Raw genomic sequence first — 23351 nt, 5'->3', positions numbered from 1 at the left:
GTGCAGGTCGCAGTAGATTACCAAGAAGATTTAAATGCCCCTTGGAAGAGACGTTCAGGTCACAGTTGCTTAACAAGACAGTTTAAATGCCCCTTGGAAGAGACGTGCAGGTCGCAGTAGCTTAACAAGATGGTTTAAATGCCCCTTGGAAGAGACGTGCAGGTCGCAGTAGCTTAATAAGACAGTTTAAATGCCCTTTTGAAGAGATGTACAGGTCGCAGTAGCTTAACATGACTTTTTAAATGCCCCTTGGATGAGGCTTGCAGGTCGCAGTAGCTTACCAAGACGATTTAAATGTCCCTTGGAAGAGACGTGCAGGTCGTAGTAGCTTAAAAAGACAGTTTAAATGACCCTTGGAAGAGCGGTGGTGGTCGCAGTAGCTTAACAAGACAGTTTAAATGCCCCTTGGAAGAGACGTGCAGGTCGCAGTAGCTTAACATGACGGTTTAAATGCCCCTTGGAAGATGCTTGCAGGTCGCAGTAGCTTACCAAGACGATTTAAATGCCCCTTGGAAGAGACGTGCAGGTCGCAGTAGTTTAACAAGACAGTTTAAATGACCCTTGGAAGAGCGGTGGAGGTCACAGTAGCTTAACAAGACAGTTTAAATGCCCCTTGGAAGAGACGTACAGGTCGCAGTAGCTTAATAACACGGTTTAAATGCCCCTTTGAAGAGATGTGCAGGTCGCAGTAGCTTAATAAGACGGTTTAAACGCCCTTGGAAGAGAGGTGGAGGTCGCAGTAGCTTAACAAGACAGTTTAAAAGCCCCGTGGAAGAGACGTGCAGGTCGCAGTAGCTTATCAAGATGGTTTAAATGCCACTTGAAAGAGACGTGCAGTTCGCAGTAGCTTAACAAGACGGTTTAAATGCTCCTTGGAAGAGCGGTGGAGGTCGCAGTAGCTTAACAAGACTGTTTAAATGCCCCTTGAAAGAGACGTGCAGGTCGCAGTAGCTTCACAAGACTGTTTAAATGCCCCTTGGAAATGCGGTGGAGGTCGCAGTAGCTTAACAAGACGGTTTACATGCCCCTTGGAAGAGATGTGCAGGTCGCAGTAGCTTAACAAGACGGTTTAAATGCCCCTTGGAAGAGACGTGCAGGTCGCAGTAGCTTAACAAAGCATTTTAAATGCCCCTTGAAGGAGACGTGCAGGTCGCAGTAGCTTAACAAGACGGTTTAAATGCCCCTTGGAAGAGATGTGCAAGTCGCAGTAGCTTAACAAGACGGTTTAAATGCCCCTTAGAAGAGACGTGCAGGTCGCAGTAGCTTAACAAGACAGTTTAAATGCGCCTTGGAAGAGACGTGCAGTTCGCAGTAGCTTCACAAGACTGTTTAAATGCCCCTTGGAAGTGCAGTGGATGTCGCAGTAGCTTAACAAGACAGTTTAAATGCCCCTTGGAAGAGACGTTCAAGTAGCAGTAGCTTAAAAAGACAGTTTAAATAAGCCTTGGAAGAGACTTGCATGTCGCAGTAGCTTAACAAGACAGCTTAAATGCCCCTTGGAAGAGACGAGCAGGTCGCAGTAGCTTAACAAGACGGTTCAGATGCCCCTTGGAAAAGTGGTGGAGGTTACAGTAGCTTAACAAGACGGTTTAAATGCCCCTTGGAAGAGACGTTCAAGTCGCAGTAGCTTAAAAAGACGGTTTAAATGAGCCTTGGAAGAGACTTGCAGGTCGCAGTAGCTTAACAAGAAGGTTTAAATGCCACTTGGAAGAGACGTGCAGGTCGCAGTAGCTTAACAAGTCGGTTTAAATGCCCCTTGGAAGGGCGGTGGAAGTCGCAGTAGCTTAACAAGACAGTTTAAACGCCCCTTGAAAGAGACGTGCAGGTCGCAGTAGCTTAACAAGACGGTTTAAATGCCCCTTGGAAGAGACATGCAGGTCGCAGCAGCTAAACAAGATTGCATAAATGCCCTTTGGAAGAGACATGCAGGTCGCAGTAGCTTAACAAGACGGCTTAAATGCCCCTTGGAAGAGACATGCAGGTCTCAGTAGCTTAACAATGCGTTTTAAATGCCACTTGGAAGAGACGTGCAGGTCGCAGTAGCTTAACAAGACAGTTTAAATGCCGCTTGGAAGAGACGTGCAGGTCACAGTAGCTTAACAAGATGGTTTAAATGCCACTTAGAAGAGCGGTGGAGGTCGCAGTAGCTTAACAAGACAGTTTAAATGCCCGTTGGAAAAGACGTGCAGGTCGCAGTAGCTTGACAAGACAGTTTAAATGCCCCTTGGAAGAGACGTGCAGGTCGCAGTAGCTTAAAAACACGGTTTAAATGCCCCTTGGAAGAGACGTGTAGGTCGCAGAAGCTTAACAAGACGGTTTAAATGCCCCTTATTAGAGACGCGCAGGTCACAGTAGCTTAACAAGACGGTTTAAATGCCCCTTGGAAGAGACGGGCAGGTCGCAGTAGCTTAACAAAGCATTTTAAATGCCCCTTGAAAGAGACATGCAGGTCGCAGTAGCTTAACAAGATGGTTTAAATGCCCCTTGGAAGAGACGTGCAGGTCGCAGTAGATTACCAAGAAGATTTAAATGCCCCTTGGAAGAGACGTGCAGGTCGCAGTAGATTACCAAGAAGATTTAAATGCCCCTTGGAAGAGACGTTCAGGTCACAGTTGCTTAACAAGACAGTTTAAATGCCCCTTGGAAGAGACGTGCAGGTCGCAGAAGCTTAACAAGATGGTTTAAATGCCCCTTGGAAGAGACGTGCAGGTCGCAGTAGCTTAATAAGACGGTTTAAATGCCCTTTTGAAGAGATGTACAGGTCGCAGTAGCTTAACATGACGGTTTAAATGCCCCTTGGATGAGGCTTGCAGGTCGCAGTAGCTTACCAAGACGATTTAAATGTCCCTTGGAAGAGACGTGCAGGTCGCAGTAGCTTAAAAAGACAGTTTAAATGACCCTTGTAAGAGCGGTGGTGGTCGCAGTAGCTTAACAAGACAGTTTAAATGCCCCTTGGAAGAGACGTGCAGGTCGCAGTAGCTTAACATGACGGTTTAAATGCCCCTTGGAAGAGGCTTGCAGGTCGCAGTAGTTTAACAAGACAGTTTAAATGACCCTTGGAAGAGCGGTGGAGGTCACAGTAGCTTAACAAGACAGTTTAAATGCCCCTTGGAAGAGACGTGCAGGTCGCAGTAGATTACCAAGAAGATTTAAATGCCCCTTGGAAGAGACGTTCAGGTCACAGTTGCTTAACAAGACAGTTTAAATGCCCCTTGGAAGAGACGTGCAGGTCGCAGAAGCTTAACAAGATGGTTTAAATGCCCCTTGGAAGAGACGTGCAGGTCGCAGTAGCTTAATAAGACGGTTTAAATGCCCTTTTGAAGAGATGTACAGGTCGCAGTAGCTTAACATGACGGTTTAAATGCCCCTTGGATGAGGCTTGCAGGTCGCAGTAGCTTACCAAGACGATTTAAATGTCCCTTGGAAGAGACGTGCAGGTCGCAGTAGCTTAAAAAGACAGTTTAAATGACCCTTGGAAGAGCGGTGGTGGTCGCAGTAGCTTAACAAGACAGTTTAAATGCCCCTTGGAAGAGACGTGCAGGTCGCAGTAGCTTAACATGACGGTTTAAATGCCCCTTGGAAGAGACGTGCAGGTCGCAGTAGTTTAACAAGACAGTTTAAATGACCCTTGGAAGAGCGGTGGAGGTCACAGTAGCTTAACAAGACAGTTTAAATGACCCTTGGAAGAGACGTACAGGTCGCAGTAGCTTAATAACACGGTTTAAATGCCCCTTTGAAGAGATGTGCAGGTCGCAGTAGCTTAATAAGACGGTTTAAACGCCCTTGGAAGAGAGGTGGAGGTCGCAGTAGCTTAACAAGACAGTTTAAAAGCCCCGTGGAAGAGACGTGCAGGTCGCAGTAGCTTATCAAGATGGTTTAAATGCCACTTGGAAGAGACGTGCAGTTCGCAGTAGCTTAACAAGACGGTTTAAATGCCCCTTGGAAGAGCGGTGGAGGTCGCAGTAGCTTAACAAGACAGTTTAAATGCCCCTTGAAAGAGACGTGCAGGTCGCAGTAGCTTCAAAAGACTGTTTAAATGCCCCTTGGAAATGCGGTGGAGGTCGCAGTAGCTTAACAAGACGATTTACATGCCCCTTGGAAGAGACGTGCAGGTCGCAGTAGCTTAACAAGACGGTTTAAATGCCCCTTGGAAGAGACGTGCAGGTCGCAGTAGCTTAACAAAGCATTTTAAATGTCCCTTGAAGGAGACGTGCAGGTCGCAGTAGCTTAACAAGACGGTTTAAATGCCCCTTGGAAGAGATGTGCAAGTCGCAGTAGCTTAACAAGACGGTTTAAATGCCCCTTAGAAGAGACGTGCAGGTCGCAGTAGCTTAACAAGACAGTTTAAATGCGCCTTGGAAGAGACGTGCAGTTCGCAGTAGCTTCACAAGACTGTTTAAATGCCCCTTGGAAGTGCAGTGGATGTCGCAGTAGCTTAACAAGACAGTTTAAATGCCCCTTGGAAGAGACGTTCAAGTAGCAGTAGCTTAAAAAGACAGTTTAAATAAGCCTTGGAAGAGACTTGCATGTCGCAGTAGCTTAACAAGACAGCTTAAATGCCCCTTGGAAGAGACGAGCAGGTCGCAGTAGCTTAACAAGACGGTTTAGATGCCCCTTGGAAAAGTGGTGGAGGTTACAGTAGCTTAACAAGACGGTTTAAATGCCCCTTGGAAGAGACGTTCAAGTCGCAGTAGCTTAAAAAGACGGTTTAAATGAGCCTTGGAAGAGACTTGCAGGTCGCAGTAGCTTAACAAGAAGGTTTAAATGCCACTTGGAAGAGACGTGCAGGTCGCAGTAGCTTAACAAGTCGGTTTAAATGCCCCTTGGAAGGGCGGTGGAAGTCGCAGTAGCTTAACAAGACAGTTTAAACGCCCCTTGAAAGAGACGTGCAGGTCGCAGTAGCTTAACAAGACGGTTTAAATGCCCCTTGGAAGAGACATGCAGGTCGCAGCAGCTAAACAAGATTGCATAAATGCCCCTTGGAAGAGACATGCAGGTCGCAGTAGCTTAACAAGACGGCTTAAATGCCCCTTGGAAGAGACATGCAGGTCTCAGTAGCTTAACAAAGCGTTTTAAATGCCACTTGGAAGAGACGTGCAGGTCGCAGTAGCTTAACAAGACAGTTTAAATGCCGCTTGGAAGAGACGTGCAGGTCACAGTAGCTTAACAAGATGGTTTAAATGCCACTTGGAAGAGCGGTGGAGGTCGCAGTAGCTTAACAAGACAGTTTAAATGCCCGTTGGAAAAGACGTGCAGGTCGCAGTAGCTTGACAAGACAGTTTAAATGCCCCTTGGAAGAGACGTGCAGGTCGCAGTAGCTTAAAAACACGGTTTAAATGCCCCTTGGAAGAGACGTGCAGGTCGCAGTAGCTTAACAAAGTGTTTTAAATGCCACTTGGAAGAGACGTGCAAGTCGCAGTAGCTTAACAAGACGGTTTAAATGCCCCTTAGAAGAGACGTGCAGGTCACAGTAGCTTAACAAGACAGTTTAAATGCCCCTTGGAAGAGACCTGCAGGTCTCAGTAGCTTAACAAGATGGTTTAAATGCCACTTGGAAGAGCGGTGGAGGTCGCAGTAGCTTAACAAGACAGTTTAAATGCCCCTTGGAAGAGACGTGCAGGTCGCAGTAGCTTAACCAGACAGTTTAAATGCCCCTTGGAAAGACGTGCAGGTCGCAGTATCTTAACATGACGGTTTAAATACCCCTTGGAAGAGGCTTGCAGGTCGCAGTAGCTTACCAAGGTGATTTAAATGCCCATTGGAAGAGACGTGCAGGTCGCAGTAGCTTAACAAGACGGTTTGAATGCCCCTTGGAAGAGCGCTTGAGGTCGCAGTAGCTTAACAAGACAGTTTAGATGCCCCTTGAAAGAGACGTGCAGGTCGCAGTAGCTTAACAAGACGGTTTAAATGCCCCTTGGAAGAGACGACCAGGTCTCAGTAGCTTAACAAGACAGTTTAAATGCCCCTTGGAAGAGAGGTGGAGGTCGCAGTAGCTTAACAAGACAGTTTAAATGCCCCTTGGAAGAGACGTGCAGGTCGTAGTAGCTTAACAAGAAGGTTTAAATGCCACTTGGAAGAGACGTGCAGGTCGCAGTAGCTTAACAAGTCGGTTTAAATGCCCCTTGGAAGGGCGGTGGAGGTCGCAGTAGCTTAACAAGACGGTTTAAATGCCCCTTGGAAGAGACATGCAGGTCGCAGCAGCTAAACAAGATTGCATAAATGCCCCTTGGAAGAGACGTGCAGGTCGCAGTAGCTTAACAAGACGGTTTAAATGCCCATTGGAAGAGACATGCAGGTCGCAGTAGCTTAACAAAACGTTTTAAATGCCACTTGGAAGAGACGTGCAGGTCGCAGTAGCTTAACAAGACAGTTTAAATGCCCCTTGGAAGAGACGTGCAGGTCACAGTAGCTTAACAAGATGGTTTAAATGCCACTTGGAAGAGCGGTGGAGGTCGCAGTAGCTTAACAAGACAGGTTAAATGCCCGTTGGAAGAGACGTGCAGGTCACAGTAGCTTAACAAGACAGTTTAAATGCCCCTTGGAAGAGACGTGCAGGTCGCAGTAGCTTAACAAGACGGTTTAAATGCCCCTTGGAAGAGACGTGCAGATCGCAGTATCTTAACAAAGCGTTTTAAATGCCACTTGGAAGAGACGTGCAATTCACAGTAGCTTAACAAGACGGTTTAAATGCCCCTTAGAAGAGACGTGCAGGTCGCAGTAGCTTAACAAGACAGTTTAAATGCCCCTTGGAAGAGACGTGCAGGTCACAGTAGCTTAACAAGATGGTTTAAATGCCACTTGGAAGAGCGGTGGAGGTCGCAGTAGCTTAACAAGACAGTTTAAATGCCCCTTGGAAGAGACGTGCAAGTCGCAGTAGCTTAACCAGACAGTTTAAATGCCCCTTGGAAAGACGTGCAGGTCACAGTATCTTAACATGACGGTTTAAATACCCCTTGGAAGAGGATTGCAGGTCGCAGTAGCTTACCAAGACGATTTAAATGCCCTTTGGAAGAGACGTGCAGGTCGCAGTAGCTTAACAAGACAGTTTAAATGCCCCTTGGAAGAGACGTGCAGGTCGCAGTAGCTTAATAAGACGGTTTGAATGCCCCTTGGAAGAGATGTGCAGGTTGCAGTAGCTTAATAAGACGGTTTAAATGCCCTTGGAAGAGAGGTGGAGATCGCAGTAGCTTAACAAGACAGTTTAAAAGCCCCGTGGAAGAGACGTGCAGGTCGCAGTAGCTTATCAAGACGGTTTAAATGCCACTTGGTAGAGACGTGCAGTTCGCAGTAGCTTAACAAGACGGTTTAAATGCCCCTTGGAAGAGCGGTGGAGGTCGCAGTAGCTTAACAAGACAGTTTAAATGCCCCTTGAAAGAGACGTGCAGGTCGCAGTAGCTTCACAAGACTGTTTAAATGCCCCTTGGAAGTGCGGTGGAGGTCGCAGTAGCTTAGCAAGACGGTTTAAATGCCCCTTGGAAGAGACATGCAGGTCACAGAAGCTTCACAAGACGGTTTAAATGCCCCTTATTAGAGACGCGCAGGTCACAGTAGCTTAACAAGACGGTTTAAATGCCCCTTGGAAGAGACGGGCAGGTCGCAGTAGCTTAACAAAGCATTTTAAATGCCCCTTGAAAGAGACATGCAGGTCGCAGTAGCTTAACAAGATGGTTTAAATGCCCCTTGGAAGAGACGTGCAGGGCGCAGTAGATTACCAAGAAGATTTAAATGCCCCTTGGAAGAGACGTGCAGGTCGCAGTAGATTACCAAGAAGATTTAAATGCCCCTTGGAAGAGACGTTCAGGTCACAGTTGCTTAACAAGACAGTTTAAATGCCCCTTGGAAGAGACGTGCAGGTCGCAGTAGCTTAACAAGATGGTTTAAATGCCCCTTGGAAGAGACGTGCAGGTCGCAGTAGCTTAATAAGACGGTTTAAATGCCCTTTTGAAGAGATGTGCAGGTCGCAGTAGCTTAACATGACGGTTTAAATGCCCCTTGGATGAGGCTTGCAGGTCGCAGTAGCTTACCAAGACGATTTAAATGCCCCTTGGAAGAGACGTTCAGGTCGCAGTAGCTTAAAAAGACAGTTTAAATGACCCTTGGAAGAGCGGTGGAGGTCGCAGTAGCTTAACAAGACAGTTTAAATGCCCCTTGGAAGAGACGTGCAGGTCGCAGTAGCTTAACATGACGGTTTAAATGCCCCTTGGAAGAGGCTTGCAGGTCGCAGTAGCTTACCAAGACAATTTAAATGCCCCTTGGAAGAGACGTGCAGGTCGCAGTAGCTTAACAAGACAGTTTAAATGCCCCTTGGAAGAGACGTGCAGGTCGCAGTAGCTTAATAACACGGTTTAAATGCCCCTTTGAAGAGATGTGCAGGTCGCAGTAGCTTAATAAGACGGTTTAAACGCCCTTGGAAGAGAGGTGGAGGTCGCAGTAGCTTAACAAGACAGTTTAAAAGCCCCGTGGAAGAGACGTGCAGGTCGCAGTAGCTTATCAAGATGGTTTAAATGCCACTTGGAAGAGACGTGCAGTTCGCAGTAGCTTAACAAGACGGTTTAAATGCCACTTGGAAGAGCGGTGGAGGTCGCAGTAGCTTAACAAGACTGTTTAAATGCCCCTTGAAAGAGACGTGCAGGTCGCAGTAGCTTCACAAGACTGTTTAAATGCCCCTTGGAAATGCGGTGGAGGTCGCAGTAGCTTAACAAGACGGTTTACATGCCCCTTGGAAGAGACGTGCAGGTCGCAGTAGCTTAACAAGACGGTTTAAATGCCCCTTGGAAGAGACGTGCAGGTCGCAGTAGCTTAACAAAGCATTTTAAATGCCCCTTGAAGGAGACGTGCAGGTCGCAGTAGCTTAACAAGACGGTTTAAATGCCCCTTGGAAAAGTGGTGGAGGTTACAGTGGCTTAACAAGACGGTTTAAATGCCCCTTGGAAGAGATGTGAAAGTCGCAGTAGCTTAACAAGATGGTTTAAATGCCCCTTAGAAGAGACGTGCAGGTCGCAGTAGCTTAACAAGACAGTTTAAATGCGCCTTGGAAGAGACGTGCAGTTTGCAGTAGCTTCACAAGACTGTTTAAATGCCCCTTGGAAGTGCAGTGGATGTCGCAGTAGCTTAACAAGACAGTTTAAATGCCCCTTGGAAGAGACGTTCAAGTAGCAGTAGCTTAAAAAGACGGTTTAAATAAGCCTTGGAAGAGACTTGCATGTCGCAATAGCTTAACAAGACAGCTTAAATGCCCCTTGGAAGAGACGAGCAGGTCGCAGTAGCTTAACAAGACGGTTTAAATGCCCCTTGGAAAAGTGGTGGAGGGTACAGTGGCTTAACAAGACGGTTTAAATGCCCCTTGGTAGAGACATGCAGGTGGCAGTAGCTTAACAAGACGGTTTAAATGCCAAATGGAAGAGACGTGCAGGTCGCAGTAGCTTAACAAGACGGTTTAAATGTCCCTTGGAAAAGTGGGGGAGGTTACAGTAGCTTAACAAGACAGTTTAAATGCCCCTGGGAAGAGACGTGCAGGTCGCAGTAGCTTAACAAGACGGTTTAAATACCACTTGGAAGAGACGTGCAGGTCGCAGTAGCTTAACAAGACAGTTTAAATGCCCCTTGAAAGAGACGTGCAGGTCACAGTAGCTTAACAAGACGCTTTAAATGCCCCTTGGAAGAGCGGTGGAGGTCGCAGTAGCTTAACAAGAAGGTTTACATGCCCCTTGGAAGAGACATGCAGGTCGCAGCAGCTAAACAAGATGGTTTAAATGCCCCTTGGAAGAGACGTGCAGGTCGCAGTAGCTTAACAAGACGGTTTAAATGCCCCTTGGAAGAGACATGCAGGTTGCAGTAGCTTAACAAAGCGTTTTAAATGACCCTTGGAAGAGACGTGCAAGTCGCAGTAGCTTAACAAGACGGTTTAAATGCCCCTTAGAAGAGACGTGCAGGTCGCAGTAGCTTAACAAGACAGTTTAAATGCCCCTTGGAAGAGACGTGCAGGTCACAGTAGCTTAACAAGATGGTTTAAATGCCCCTTGGAAGAGCGGTGGAGTTCGCAGTAGCTTACCAAGACAGTTTAAATGCCCCTTGGAAGAGACGTGCAGGTCGCAGTAGCTTAACAAGACAGTTTAAATGCCCCTTGGAAGAGACGTGCAGGTCGCAGTAGCTTAACAAGATGGTTTAAATGTCATTTGGAAGAGCGGTGAAGGATGCAGTAGCTTAACAAGACAGTTTAAATGCCCCTTGGAAGAGACGTGTAGGTCGCAGTAGCTTAACAAACAGTTTAAATGCCCCTTGGAAGAGGCTTGCAGGTCGCAGAAGTTTAATAAGACGGTTTAATTGCCCCTTGGAAGAGATGTGCAGGTCGCAGTAGCTTAATAAGATGGTTTAAATGCCCCTTGGAAGAGAGGTGGAGGTCGCAGTAGCTTAACAAGACAGTTTAAATGCACCTTGGAAGAGACGTGCAGGTCGCAGTAGCTTAACAAGACTGTTTAAATGCCACTTGGAAGAGATGTGCAGGTCGCAGTAGCTTAATAAGACGGTTTAAATGCCCCTTGGAAGAGAGGTGGAGGTCGCAGTAGCTTAACAAGACAGTTTAAATGCACCTTGGAAGAGAAGTGCAGGTCGCAGTAGCTTAACAAGACAGTTTAAATGCACCTTGGAAGAGACGTGCAGGTCGCAGTAGCTTAACAAGACTGTTTAAATGCCACTTGGAAGAGATGTGCAGGTCGCAGTAGCTTAATAAGACGGTTTAAATGCCCCTTGCAAGAGAGGTGGAGGTCGCAGTAGCTTAACAAGACAGTTTAAATGCACCTTGGAAGAGAAGTGCAGGTCGCATTAGCTTAACAAGACTGTTTAAATGCCACTTGGAAGAGATGTGCAGGTCGCAGTAGCTTAATAAGACGGTTTAAATGCCCCTTGGAAGAGCGGTGGAGGTCGCAGTAGCTTAACAAGACAGTTTAAATGCCCCTTGGAAGAGACGTGCAGGTCATAGTAGCTTAACAAGATGATTTAAATGCCCCTTGGAAGAGCGGTGGAGGTCGCAGTAGCTTAACAAGACAGTTTAAATGCCCCTTGGAAGAGACGTGCAGGTCGCAGTAGCTTAACAAGACAGTTTAAATGTCCCTTGGAAGAGACGTGCAGGTCGCAGTTGCTTAACAAGATGGTTTAAATGCCCCTTGGAAGAGCGGTGAAGGATGCAGTAGCTTAACAAGACAGTTTAAATGCCCCTTGGAAGAGACGTGTAGGTCGCAGTAGCTTAACAAGACAGTTTAAATGCCCCTTGGAAGAGGCTTGCAGGTCGCAGTAGCTTAACAAGACGGTTTAAATGCTACTTGGAAGAGACGTGCAGTTCGCAGTAGCTTAACAAGACGGTTTAAATGCCCCGTGGAAGAGCGGTGGAGGCAGCAGTTGCTTAACAAGACAGTTTAAATGCCCCTTGAAAGAGACGTGCAGGTCGCAGTAGCTTCACAAGACTGTTAAATGCCCCTTGGAAGTGCGGTGGAGGTCGCAGTAGCTTAACAAGACAGTTTAAATGCCCCTTGGAAGAGATGTGCAGGTCGCAGTAGCTTAACAAGATGGTTTAAATGCCCCATGGAAGAGCGGTGGAGGTCGCAGTAGCTTAACAAGACAGTTTAAATGCCCCTTGGAAGAGACGTGCAGGTCGCAGTAGCTTACCAAGATGATTTAAATGCCCCTTGGAAGAGCGGTGGAGGTCACAGTAGCTTAACAAGACAGTTTAAATACCCCTTGGAAGAGAAGTGCAGGTCGCAGTAGCTTAATAAGACGGTTTAAATGTCCCTTGGTAGAGACATGCAGGTCGCAGTAGCTTAACAAGATGGTTTAAATGCATCTTGGAAGACACGTGCAGGTCGCAGTAGCTTAACAAGACGGTTTAAATGCCCCTTGGAAAAGTGGTGGAGGTTACAGTAGATTAACAAGACGGTTAAAATGCCCCTTGGAAGAGACGTGCAAGTCGCAGTAGCTTAACAAGACGGTTTAAATGCCCCTTGGAAGATAAGTGCAGGTCGCAGTAGCTTAACAAGACGGTTTAAATCCCCCTTGGAAGAGACGTGCAGGTCGCAGTAGCTTAACAGGAGGGTTCAAATGCCCCTTGGAGGAGCGGTGGAGGTCGCAGTAGCTTAACAAGACAGTTTAAATGCCCCTTGGAAGAAACGTGCGGGTCGCAGTAGCTTACCAAGACGATTTAAATGCCCCTTGGAAGAGAAGTGCAGGTCGCAGTTGCTTAACAAGACAGTTTAATTGCCCCTTGGAGGAGCGGTGGAGGTTGCAGTAGCTTAACAAGACAGTTTAAATGCCCCTTGGAAGAGACATGCAGGTCGCAGCAGCTTAAAAAGACGGTTTAAATGCCCCTTGGAAGAGACGTGCAGGTCGCAGTAGCTTAACAAGACTGTTTAAATGTCCCTTGGTAGAGATATCCAGGTCGCAGAAGCTTAACAAGACGGTTTAAATGCCCCTCGTAAGAGCGGTCGAGGTCGCAGTAGCTTAGCAAGATGGTTTAAATGCCCCTTGGAAGAGACGTGCAGGTCGCAGTAGCTTAACAAGATGGTACAAATGCCCCTTGGAGGAGCGGTGGAGGTCGCAGTAGCTTAACAAGACAGTTTAAATGCCCCTTGGAAGAAACGTGCTGGTCGCAGTAGCTTACCAAGGCGATTTAAATGCCCCTTGGAAGAGACATGCAGGTCGCAGTTGCTTAACAAGACAGTTTATTTGCCCCTTGGAGGAGCGGTGGAGGTTGCAGTAGCTTAACAAGACAGTTTAAATGCACCTTGGAAGAGACATGCAGGTCGCAGCAGCTTAACAAGACTGTTTAAATGCCCCTTGGAAGAGACGTGCAGGTCGCAGTAGCTTAACAAGACAGTTTAAATGTCCCTTGGTAGAGACATGCAGGTCGCAGAAGCTTAACAAGATGGTTTAAATGCCTCATGGAAGAAACGTGCAGGTCGCAGTAGCTTAACAAGACGGTTTAAATGCCCCTTGGAGGATACGTGCAGGTCGCAGTAGTTTAATAAGACAGTTTAAATGCCCCTTGGAAGAGACGTGCAGGTCGCAGTAGCTTAACAAGACGGTTTAAATGCACCTTGGAAGAGAGGTGCAGGTCGCAGTAGCTTAACAAGACAGTTTAAATCCCCGTTGGAAGAGACGTGCAGGTCGCAGTAGCTTAACAAGACAGTTTAAATCCCCGTTGGAAGAGACGTGCGAGTCGCAGTAGCTTAACAAGAGGGTTTTAATGCCCCTTGTGATAGGCTTGCAAGTCGCAGTAGCTTAACAAGACAGTTTAAAAGCCCCGTGGAAGAGACGTGCAGGTCGCAGTAGCTTATCAAGATGGTTTAAATGCCACTTGGAAGAGACGTGCAGTTCGCAGTAGCTTAACAAGACGGTTTAAATGCCACTTGGAAGAGCGGTGGAGGTCGCAGTAGCTTAACAAGACTGTTTAAATGCCCCTTGAAAGAGACGTGCAGGTCGCAGTAGCTTCACAAGACTGTTTAAATGCCCCTTGGAAATGCGGTGGAGGTCGCAGTAGCTTAACAAGACGGTTTACATGCCCCTTGGAAGAGACGTGCAGGTCGCAGTAGCTTAACAAGACGGTTTAAATGCCCCTTGGAAGAGACGTGCAGGTCGCAGTAGCTTAACAAAGCATTTTAAATGCCCCTTGAAGGAGACGTGCAGGTCGCAGTAGCTTAACAAGACGGTTTAAATGCCCCTTGGAAAAGTGGTGGAGGTTACAGTGGCTTAACAAGACGGTTTAAATGCCCCTTGGAAGAGATGTGAAAGTCGCAGTAGCTTAACAAGATGGTTTAAATGCCCCTTAGAAGAGACGTGCAGGTCGCAGTAGCTTAACAAGACAGTTTAAATGCGCCTTGGAAGAGACGTGCAGTTTGCAGTAGCTTCACAAGACTGTTTAAATGCCCCTTGGAAGTGCAGTGGATGTCGCAGTAGCTTAACAAGACAGTTTAAATGCCCCTTGGAAGAGACGTTCAAGTAGCAGTAGCTTAAAAAGACGGTTTAAATAAGCCTTGGAAGAGACTTGCATGTCGCAATAGCTTAACAAGACAGCTTAAATGCCCCTTGGAAGAGACGAGCAGGTCGCAGTAGCTTAACAAGACGGTTTAAATGCCCCTTGGAAAAGTGGTGGAGGGTACAGTGGCTTAACAAGACGGTTTAAATGCCCCTTGGTAGAGACATGCAGGTGGCAGTAGCTTAACAAGACGGTTTAAATGCCAAATGGAAGAGACGTGCAGGTCGCAGTAGCTTAACAAGACGGTTTAAATGTCCCTTGGAAAAGTGGGGGAGGTTACAGTAGCTTAACAAGACAGTTTAAATGCCCCTGGGAAGAGACGTGCAGGTCGCAGTAGCTTAACAAGACGGTTTAAATACCACTTGGAAGAGACGTGCAGGTCGCAGTAGCTTAACAAGACAGTTTAAATGCCCCTTGAAAGAGACGTGCAGGTCACAGTAGCTTAACAAGACGCTTTAAATGCCCCTTGGAAGAGCGGTGGAGGTCGCAGTAGCTTAACAAGAAGGTTTACATGCCCCTTGGAAGAGACATGCAGGTCGCAGCAGCTAAACAAGATGGTTTAAATGCCCCTTGGAAGAGACGTGCAGGTCGCAGTAGCTTAACAAGACGGTTTAAATGCCCCTTGGAAGAGACATGCAGGTTGCAGTAGCTTAACAAAGCGTTTTAAATGACGCTTGGAAGAGACGTGCAAGTCGCAGTAGCTTAACAAGATGGTTTAAATGCCCCTTAGAAGAGACGTGCAGGTCGCAGTAGCTTAACAAGACAGTTTAAATGCCCCTTGGAAGAGACGTGCAGGTCACAGTAGCTTAACAAGATGGTTTAAATGCCCCTTGGAAGAGCGGTGGAGTTCGCAGTAGCTTACCAAGACAGTTTAAATGCCCCTTGGAAGAGACGTGCAGGTCGCAGTAGCTTAACAAGACAGTTTAAATGCCCCTTGGAAGAGACGTGCAGGTCGCAGTAGCTTAACAAGATGGTTTAAATGTCATTTGGAAGAGCGGTGAAGGATGCAGTAGCTTAACAAGACAGTTTAAATGCCCCTTGGAAGAGACGTGTAGGTCGCAGTAGCTTAACAAACAGTTTAAATGCCCCTTGGAAGAGGCTTGCAGGTCGCAGAAGTTTAATAAGACGGTTTAATTGCCCCTTGGAAGAGATGTGCAGGTCGCAGTAGCTTAATAAGATGGTTTAAATGCCCCTTGGAAGAGAGGTGGAGGTCGCAGTAGCTTAACAAGACAGTTTAAATGCACCTTGGAAGAGACGTGCAGGTCGCAGTAGCTTAACAAGACTGTTTAAATGCCACTTGGGAGAGATGTGCAGGTCGCAGTAGCTTAATAAGACGGTTTAAATGCCCCTTGGAAGAGAGGTGGAGGTCGCAGTAGCTTAACAAGACAGTTTAAATGCACCTTGGAAGAGAAGTGCAGGTCGCAGTAGCTTAACAAGACAGTTTAAATGCACCTTGGAAGAGACGTGCAGGTCGCAGTAGCTTAACAAGACTGTTTAAATGCCACTTGGAAGAGATGTGCAGGTCGCAGTAGCTTAATAAGACGGTTTAAATGCCCCTTGGAAGAGAGGTGGAGGTCGCAGTAGCTTAACAAGACAGTTTAAATGCACCTTGGAAGAGAAGTGCAGGTCGCATTAGCTTAACAAGACTGTTTAAATGCCACTTGGAAGAGATGTGCAGGTCGCAGTAGCTTAATAAGACGGTTTAAATGCCCCTTGGAAGAGCGGTGGAGGTCGCAGTAGCTTAACAAGACAGTTTAAATGCCCCTTGGAAGAGACGTGCAGGTCATAGTAGCTTAACAAGATGATTTAAATGCCCCTTGGAAGAGCGGTGGAGGTCGCAGTAGCTTAACAAGACAGTTTAAATGCCCCTTGGAAGAGACGTGCAGGTCGCAGTAGCTTAACAAGACAGTTTAAATGTCCCTTGGAAGAGACGTGCAGGTCGCAGTTGCTTAACAAGATGGTTTAAATGCCCCTTGGAAGAGCGGTGAAGGATGCAGTAGCTTAACAAGACAGTTTAAATGCCCCTTGGAAGAGACGTGTAGGTCGCAGTAGCTTAACAAGACAGTTTAAATGCCCCTTGGAAGAGGCTTGCAGGTCGCAGTAGCTTAACAAGACGGTTTAAATGCTACTTGGAAGAGACGTGCAGTTCGCAGTAGCTTAACAAGACGGTTTAAATGCCCCGTGGAAGAGCGGTGGAGGCAGCAGTTGCTTAACAAGACAGTTTAAATGCCCCTTGAAAGAGACGTGCAGGTCGCAGTAGCTTCACAAGACTGTTAAATGCCCCTTGGAAGTGCGGTGGAGGTCGCAGTAGCTTAACAAGACAGTTTAAATGCCCCTTGGAAGAGATGTGCAGGTCGCAGTAGCTTAACAAGATGGTTTAAATGCCCCATGGAAGAGCGGTGGAGGTCGCAGTAGCTTAACAAGACAGTTTAAATGCCCCTTGGAAGAGACGTGCAGGTCGCAGTAGCTTACCAAGATGATTTAAATGCCCCTTGGAAGAGCGGTGGAGGTCACAGTAGCTTAACAAGACAGTTTAAATACCCCTTGGAAGAGAAGTGCAGGTCGCAGTAGCTTAATAAGACGGTTTAAATGTCCCTTGGTAGAGACATGCAGATCGCAGTAGCTTAACAAGATGGTTTAAATGCATCTTGGAAGACACGTGCAGGTCGCAGTAGCTTAACAAGACGGTTTAAATGCCCCTTGGAAAAGTGGTGGAGGTTACAGTAGATTAACAAGACGGTTAAAATGCCCCTTGGAAGAGACGTGCAAGTCGCAGTAGCTTAACAAGACGGTTTAAATGCCCCTTGGAAGATAAGTGCAGGTCGCAGTAGCTTAACAAGACGGTTTAAATCCCCCTTGGAAGAGACGTGCAGGTCGCAGTAGCTTAACAGGAGGGTTCAAATGCCCCTTGGAGGAGCGGTGGAGGTCGCAGTAGCTTAACAAGACAGTTTAAATGCCCCTTGGAAGAAACGTGCGGGTCGCAGTAGCTTACCAAGACGATTTAAATGCCCCTTGGAAGAGAAGTGCAGGTCGCAGTTGCTTAACAAGACAGTTTAATTGCCCCTTGGAGGAGCGGTGGAGGTTGCAGTAGCTTAACAAGACAGTTTAAATGCCCCTTGGAAGAGACATGCAGGTCGCAGCAGCTTAAAAAGACGGTTTAAATGCCCCTTGGAAGAGACGTGCAGGTCGCAGTAGCTTAACAAGACTGTTTAAATGTCCCTTGGTAGAGATATCCAGGTCGCAGAAGCTTAACAAGACGGTTTAAATGCCCCTCGTAAGAGCGGTCGAGGTCGCAGTAGCTTAGCAAGATGGTTTAAATGCCCCTTGGAAGAGACGTGCAGGTCGCAGTAGCTTAACAAGATGGTACAAATGCCCCTTGGAGGAGCGGTGGAGGTCGCAGTAGCTTAACAAGACAGTTTAAATGCCCCTTGGAAGAAACGTGCTGGTCGCAGTAGCTTACCAAGGCGATTTAAATGCCCCTTGGAAGAGACATGCAGGTCGCAGTTGCTTAACAAGACAGTTTATTTGCCCCTTGGAGGAGCGGTGGAGGTTGCAGTAGCTTAACAAGACAGTTTAAATGCCCCTTGGAAGAGACATGCAGGTCGCAGCAGCTTAACAAGACTGTTTAAATGCCCCTTGGAAGAGACGTGCAGGTCGCAGTAGCTTAACAAGACAGTTTAAATGTCCCTTGGTAGAGACATGCAGGTCGCAGAAGCTTAACAAGATGGTTTAAATGCCTCATGGAAGAAACGTGCAGGTCGCAGTAGCTTAACAAGACGGTTTAAATGCCCCTTGGAGGATACGTGCAGGTCGCAGTAGTTTAATAAGACAGTTTAAATGCCCCTTGGAAGAGACGTGCAGGTCGCAGTAGCTTAACAAGACGGTTTAAATGCACCTTGGAAGAGAGGTGCAGGTCGCAGTAGCTTAACAAGACAGTTTAAATCCCCGTTGGAAGAGACGTGCAGGTCGCAGTAGCTTAACAAGACAGTTTAAATCCCCGTTGGAAGAGACGTGCGAGTCGCAGTAGCTTAACAAGAGGGTTTTAATGCCCCTTGTGATAGGCTTGCAAGTCGCAGTAGCTTACCAAGACAGTTTAAATGCCCCTTGGAAGAGACGTGCAGGTCGCAGTAGCTTAACAAGATGGTTTAAATCCCCCTTGGAAGAGCGATGGAGGTCGCAGTAGCTTAACACAATGGTTTAAATGCCCCTTGGAAGAGACGTGCAGGTCGCAGTGGCTTAACAAGACGGTTTAAATGCCCCTTGGAAGAGACGTGCAGGTCACAGTAGCTTAACAAGACGGTTTAAAAGCCCCTTGGAAAAGTGGTGGAGGTTACAGTAGCTTAATAAGACGGTTTAAATGCCCCTTGGAAGAGACGTGCAAGTCGCAGTAGCTTAACAAGACGGTTTAAATGCCCCTTGGAAGAGAAGAGCAGGTCGCAGTAGCTTAACAAGATGGTTTAAATGCCCATTGGAAGAGACGTGCAGGTCGCAGTAGCTTACCAAGACGGTTTAAATGCCCCATGGAAGAGACGTGCAGGTCGCAGTAGCTTAATAAGACGGTTTAAATGCAACTTGGAAGAGATGTGCAGGTCGCTGAAGCTTAACAATACTGTTTAAATGCCCCCTAGGAAGAGAGGTGGAGGTCGCAGTAGCTTAACAAGACAGTTTAAATGCCCCTTGGAAGAGACGTGCAGGTCCCAGTAACTTAATAAGACGGTTTAAATGCAACTTGGAAGAGATGTGCAGGTCACAGAAGCTTAACAAGACTGTTTAAATGCCCCCTTGGAAGAGAGGTGGAGGTCGCAGTAGCTTAACAAGACAGTTTAAATGCCCCTTGGAAGAGACGTGCAGGTCGCAGTATCTTAACAAGAGGGTTTAAATGCCCGTTTCAAGGGACGTGCAGGTCGCAGGAGCTTAACAAGAGGGTTTAAATGCCCCTTGGAAGAGACGTGCAGGTCACAGTAGCTTAACAAGACGTTTTAAATGCCCCTTGGAAGAGACATGCAGGTCGCAGTAGCTTAACAAGACTGTTTAAATGCCCCTTGGAAGAGAGGTCGAGGTCGCAGTAGCTTAACAAAACGGTTTAAATGCCCCTTGGAAGAGACGTGCAGGTCGCAGTAGCTTAACAAGACTGTTTAGATGCCCCTTGGAAAAGTGGTGGAGGTTACGGTAGCTTAACCAGACGGTTTAAATGCCCCTTGGAAGAGACGTTCAAGTCGCAGTAGCTTAAAAAGACGGTTTAAATGAGCCTTGGAAGAGACTTGCAGGTCGCAGTAGCTTAACAAGACGGTTTAAATGCCCCTTGGAAGAGAGGTGGAGGTCGCAGTAGCTTAACAAGACGGTTTAAATGCCCCTTGGAAGAGAGGTGGAGGTCGCAGTAGCTTAACAAGACAGTTTAAATGCCCCTTGGAAGAGACTTGCAGGTCGCAGTAGCTTAACAAGACGGTTTAAATGCCACTTGGAAGAGACGTGCAGGTCGCAGTAGATTAACAAGACGGTTTAAATGCCCCTTGGAAGAGCGGTTGAGGTCGTAGTAGCTTAACAAGACAGTTTAAATGCCCCTTGAAAGAGACGTGCAGGTCGCAGTAGCTTAACAAGACGTTTTAAATGCCCCTTGGAAGAGACATGCAGGTCGCAGTAGCTTAACAAGACGGTTTAAATGCCCCATGGAAGAGACGTGCAGGTCGCAGTAGCTTAACAAGATGGTTTAAATGCCCCTTGGAAGAGCGGTGAAGGATGCAGTAGCTTAACAAGACAGTTTAAATGCCCCTTGGAAGAGACGTGTAGGTCGCAGTAGCTTAACAAGACAGTTTAAATGCCCCTTGGAAGAGGCTTGCAGGTCGCAGAAGTCTAATAAGACGGTTTAAATGCCCCTTGGAAGAGATGTGCAGGTCGCAGTAGCTTAATAAGACGGTTTAAATGCCCCTTGGAAGAGAGGTGGAGGTCGCAGTAGCTTAACAAGACAGTTTAAATGCACCTTGGAAGAGACGTGCAGGTCGCAGTAGCTTAACAAGACTGTTTAAATGCCACTTGAAAGAGACGTGCAGTTCGCAGTAGCTTAACAAGACTGTTTAATTGCCCCTTGGAAGAGCGGTGGAGGTCGCAGTAGCTTAACAAGAGAGTTTAAATGCCCCTTGAAAGAGACGTGCAGGTCGCAGTAGCTTCACAAGACTGTTTAAATGCCCCTTGGAAGTGCGGTGGAGGTCGCAGTAGCTTAACAAGACAGTTTAAATGCCCCTTGGAAGAGACGTGCAGGTCGCAGTAGCTTAACAAGATGGTTTAAATGCCCCATGGAAGAGCGGTGGAGGTCGCAGTAGCTTAACAAGACAGTTTAAATGCCCCTTGGAAGAGACGTGCAGGTCGCCGTAGCTTACCAAGACGATTTAAATGCCACTTGGAAGAGACGTGCAGGTCGCAGTAGCTTAACAAGACGGTTTAAATGCCCCTTGGAAGAGCGGTGGAGGTCGCAGTAGCTTAACAAGACGGTTTAAATGCCCCTTGGAAGAGCGGTGGAGGTCGCAGTAGCTTAACAAGACGGTTTAAATGCCCCTTGGAAGAGACATGCAGGTCGCAGCAGCTAAACAAGATGGTTTAAATGCCCCTTGGAAGAGACGTGCAGGTCGCAGTAGCTTAACAAGACGGTTTAAATGCCCTTTGGAAGAGACATGCAGGTCGCAGTAGCTTAACAAAGCATTTTAAATGACCCTTGGAAGAGACGTGTAAGTCGCAGTAGCTTAACAAGACGGTTTAAATGCCCCTTAGAAGAGACGTGCAGGTCGCAGTAGCTTAACAAGACAATTTAAATGCCCCTTGGAAGAGACGTGCAGGTCACAGTAGCTTAACAAGATGGTTTAAATGCCCCTTGGAAGAGCGGTGGAGGTCGCAGTAGCTTAAAAAGACAGTTTAAATGCCCCTTGGAAGAGACGTGCAGGTCGCAGTAGCTTAACAAGACAGTTTAAATGCCCCTTGGAAGAGACGTGCAGGTCGCAGTAGCTTAAAAAGATGGTTTAAATGCCCCTTGGAAGAGCGGTGAAGGATGCAGTAGCTTAACAAGACAGTTTAAATGCCCCTTGGAAGAGACGTGTAGGTCGCAGTAGCTTAACAAGACAGTTTAAATGCCCCTTGGAAAAGGCTTGCAGGTCGCAGAAGTTTAATAAGACGGTTTAAATGCCCCTTGGAAGAGATGTGCAGGTCGCAGTAGCTTAATAAGACGGTTTAAATGCCCCTTGGAAGAGAGGTGGAGGTCGCAGTAGCTTAACAAGACAGTTTAAATGCACCTTGGAAGAGACATGCAGGTCGCAGTAGCTTAACAAGACGGTTTAAATGCCACTTGGAAGAGACGTGCAGTTCGCAGTAGCTTAACAAGACGGTTTAAATGCCCCTTGGAAGAGCGGTGGAGGTCGCAGTAGCTTAACAAGATAGTTTAAATGCCCCTTGAAAGAGACGTGCAGGTCGTAGTAGCTTCACAAGACTGTTAAAATGCCCCTTGGAAGTGCGGTGGAGGTCGCAGTAGCTTAACTAAACAGTTTAAATGCCCCTTGGAAGAGACGTGCAGGTCGCAGTAGCTTAACAAGATGGTTTAAATGCCCCATGGAAGAGCGGTGGAGGTCGCAGTAGCTTAATAAGACAGTTTAAATGCCCCTTGGAAGAGACGTGCAGGTCTCAGTACCTTACCAAGACGATTTAAATGCCCCTTGGAAGAGACGTGCAGGTCGCAGTTGCTTAACAAGACAGTTTAAATGCCCCTTGGAAGAGCGGTGGAGTTCGCAGTAGCTTAACAAGACAGTTTAAATGTCCCTTGGAAGAGACGTGCAGGTCGCAGTTGCTTAACAAGACAGTTTAAATGCCCCTTGGAAGAGCGGTGGAGTTCGCAGTAGCTTAACAAGACTGTTTAAATGCCTCTTGGAAGAGACTTGCAGGTCGCAGTAGCGTAACAAGACGGTTTAAATGTCCCTTGGTAGAGACATGCAGGTCGCAGTAGCTTAACAAGATGGTTTAAATGCCCCTTGGAAGAGACGTGGTGGTCGCAGTAGCTTAACAAGACGGTTTAAATGCCCCTTGGAAGAGACGTGCAAGTCGCAGTAGCTTAACAACATGGTTTAAATGCCACTTATAAGAGACGTGCAGGTAGCAGTAGCTTAACAAGACAGTTTAAATGCCCCTTGGAAGAGACGTGCAGGTCGCAGTAGCTTAACAAGATGGTTTAAATGCCCCTTGGAAGAGCGGTGGAGGTCGCAGTAGCTTAATAAGACCGTTTAAATGCCACTTTGAAGACCGGTGGAGTTCGCAGTAGCTTAACAAGACAGTTTAAATGCCCCATGGAAGAGACGTGCAGGTCGCAGTAGCTTACCAAGACGATTTAAATGCCCCTTGGAAGAGACGTGCAGGTCGCAGTTGCTTAACAAGACAGTTTAAATGCCCCTTGGAAGAGACATGCAGGTCGCAGCAGCTTAACAAGATGGTTTAAATGTCCCTTAGTAGAGACATGCAGGTCGCAGTAGCTTAACAAGACGGTTTAAATGCCCCATGGAAGAGACGTGCAGGTCGCAGTAGCTTAACAAGATGGTTTAAATGCCCCTTGGAAGAGCGGTGAAGGATGCAGTAGCTTAACAAGACAGTTTAAATGCCCCTTGGAAGAGACGTGTAGGTCGCAGTAGCTTAAAAAAGACAGTTTAAATGCCCCTTGGAAGAGGCTTGCAGGTCGCAGAAGTTTAATAAGACGGTTTAAATGCCCTTTGGAAGAGATGTGCAGGTCGCAGTAGCTTAATAAGACGGTTTAAATGCCCCTTGGAAGAGAGGTGGAGGTCGCAGTAGCTTAACAAGACAGTTTAAATGCACCTTGGAAGAGACGTGCAGGTCGCAGTAGCTTAACAAGACTGTTTAAATGCCACTTGGAAGAGACGTGCAGTTCGCAGTAGCTTAAAAAGACTGTTTAATTGCCCCTTGGAAGAGCGGTGGAGGTCGCAGTAGCTTAACAAGAGAGTTTAAATGCCCCTTGAAAGAGACGTGCAGGTCGCAGTAGCTTCACAAGACTGTTTAAATGCCCCTTGGAAGTGCGGTGGAGGTCGCAGTAGCTTAACAAGACAGTTTAAATGCCCCTTGGAAGAGACGTGCAGGTCGCAGTAGCTTAACAAGATGGTTTAAATGCCCCATGGAAGAGCGGTGGAGGTCGCAGTAGCTTAACAAGACAGTTTAAATGCCCCTTGGAAGAGACGGGCAGGTCGCCGTAGCTTACCAAGACGATTTAAATGCCACTTGGAAGAGACGTGCAGGTCGCAGTAGCTTAACAAGACAGGTTAAATGCCCCTTGAAAGAGACGTGCAGGTCG

This window comes from Phyllobates terribilis, unplaced genomic scaffold (genome assembly GCF_046119375.1).
Source record: "Phyllobates terribilis strain yellow unplaced genomic scaffold, ASM4611937v1 Scaffold_5__5_contigs__length_657084704, whole genome shotgun sequence".
In the NCBI taxonomy this organism is placed as follows: Eukaryota; Metazoa; Chordata; class Amphibia; order Anura; family Dendrobatidae; genus Phyllobates; species Phyllobates terribilis.
This window is presented reverse-complemented; position numbering follows the sequence as displayed.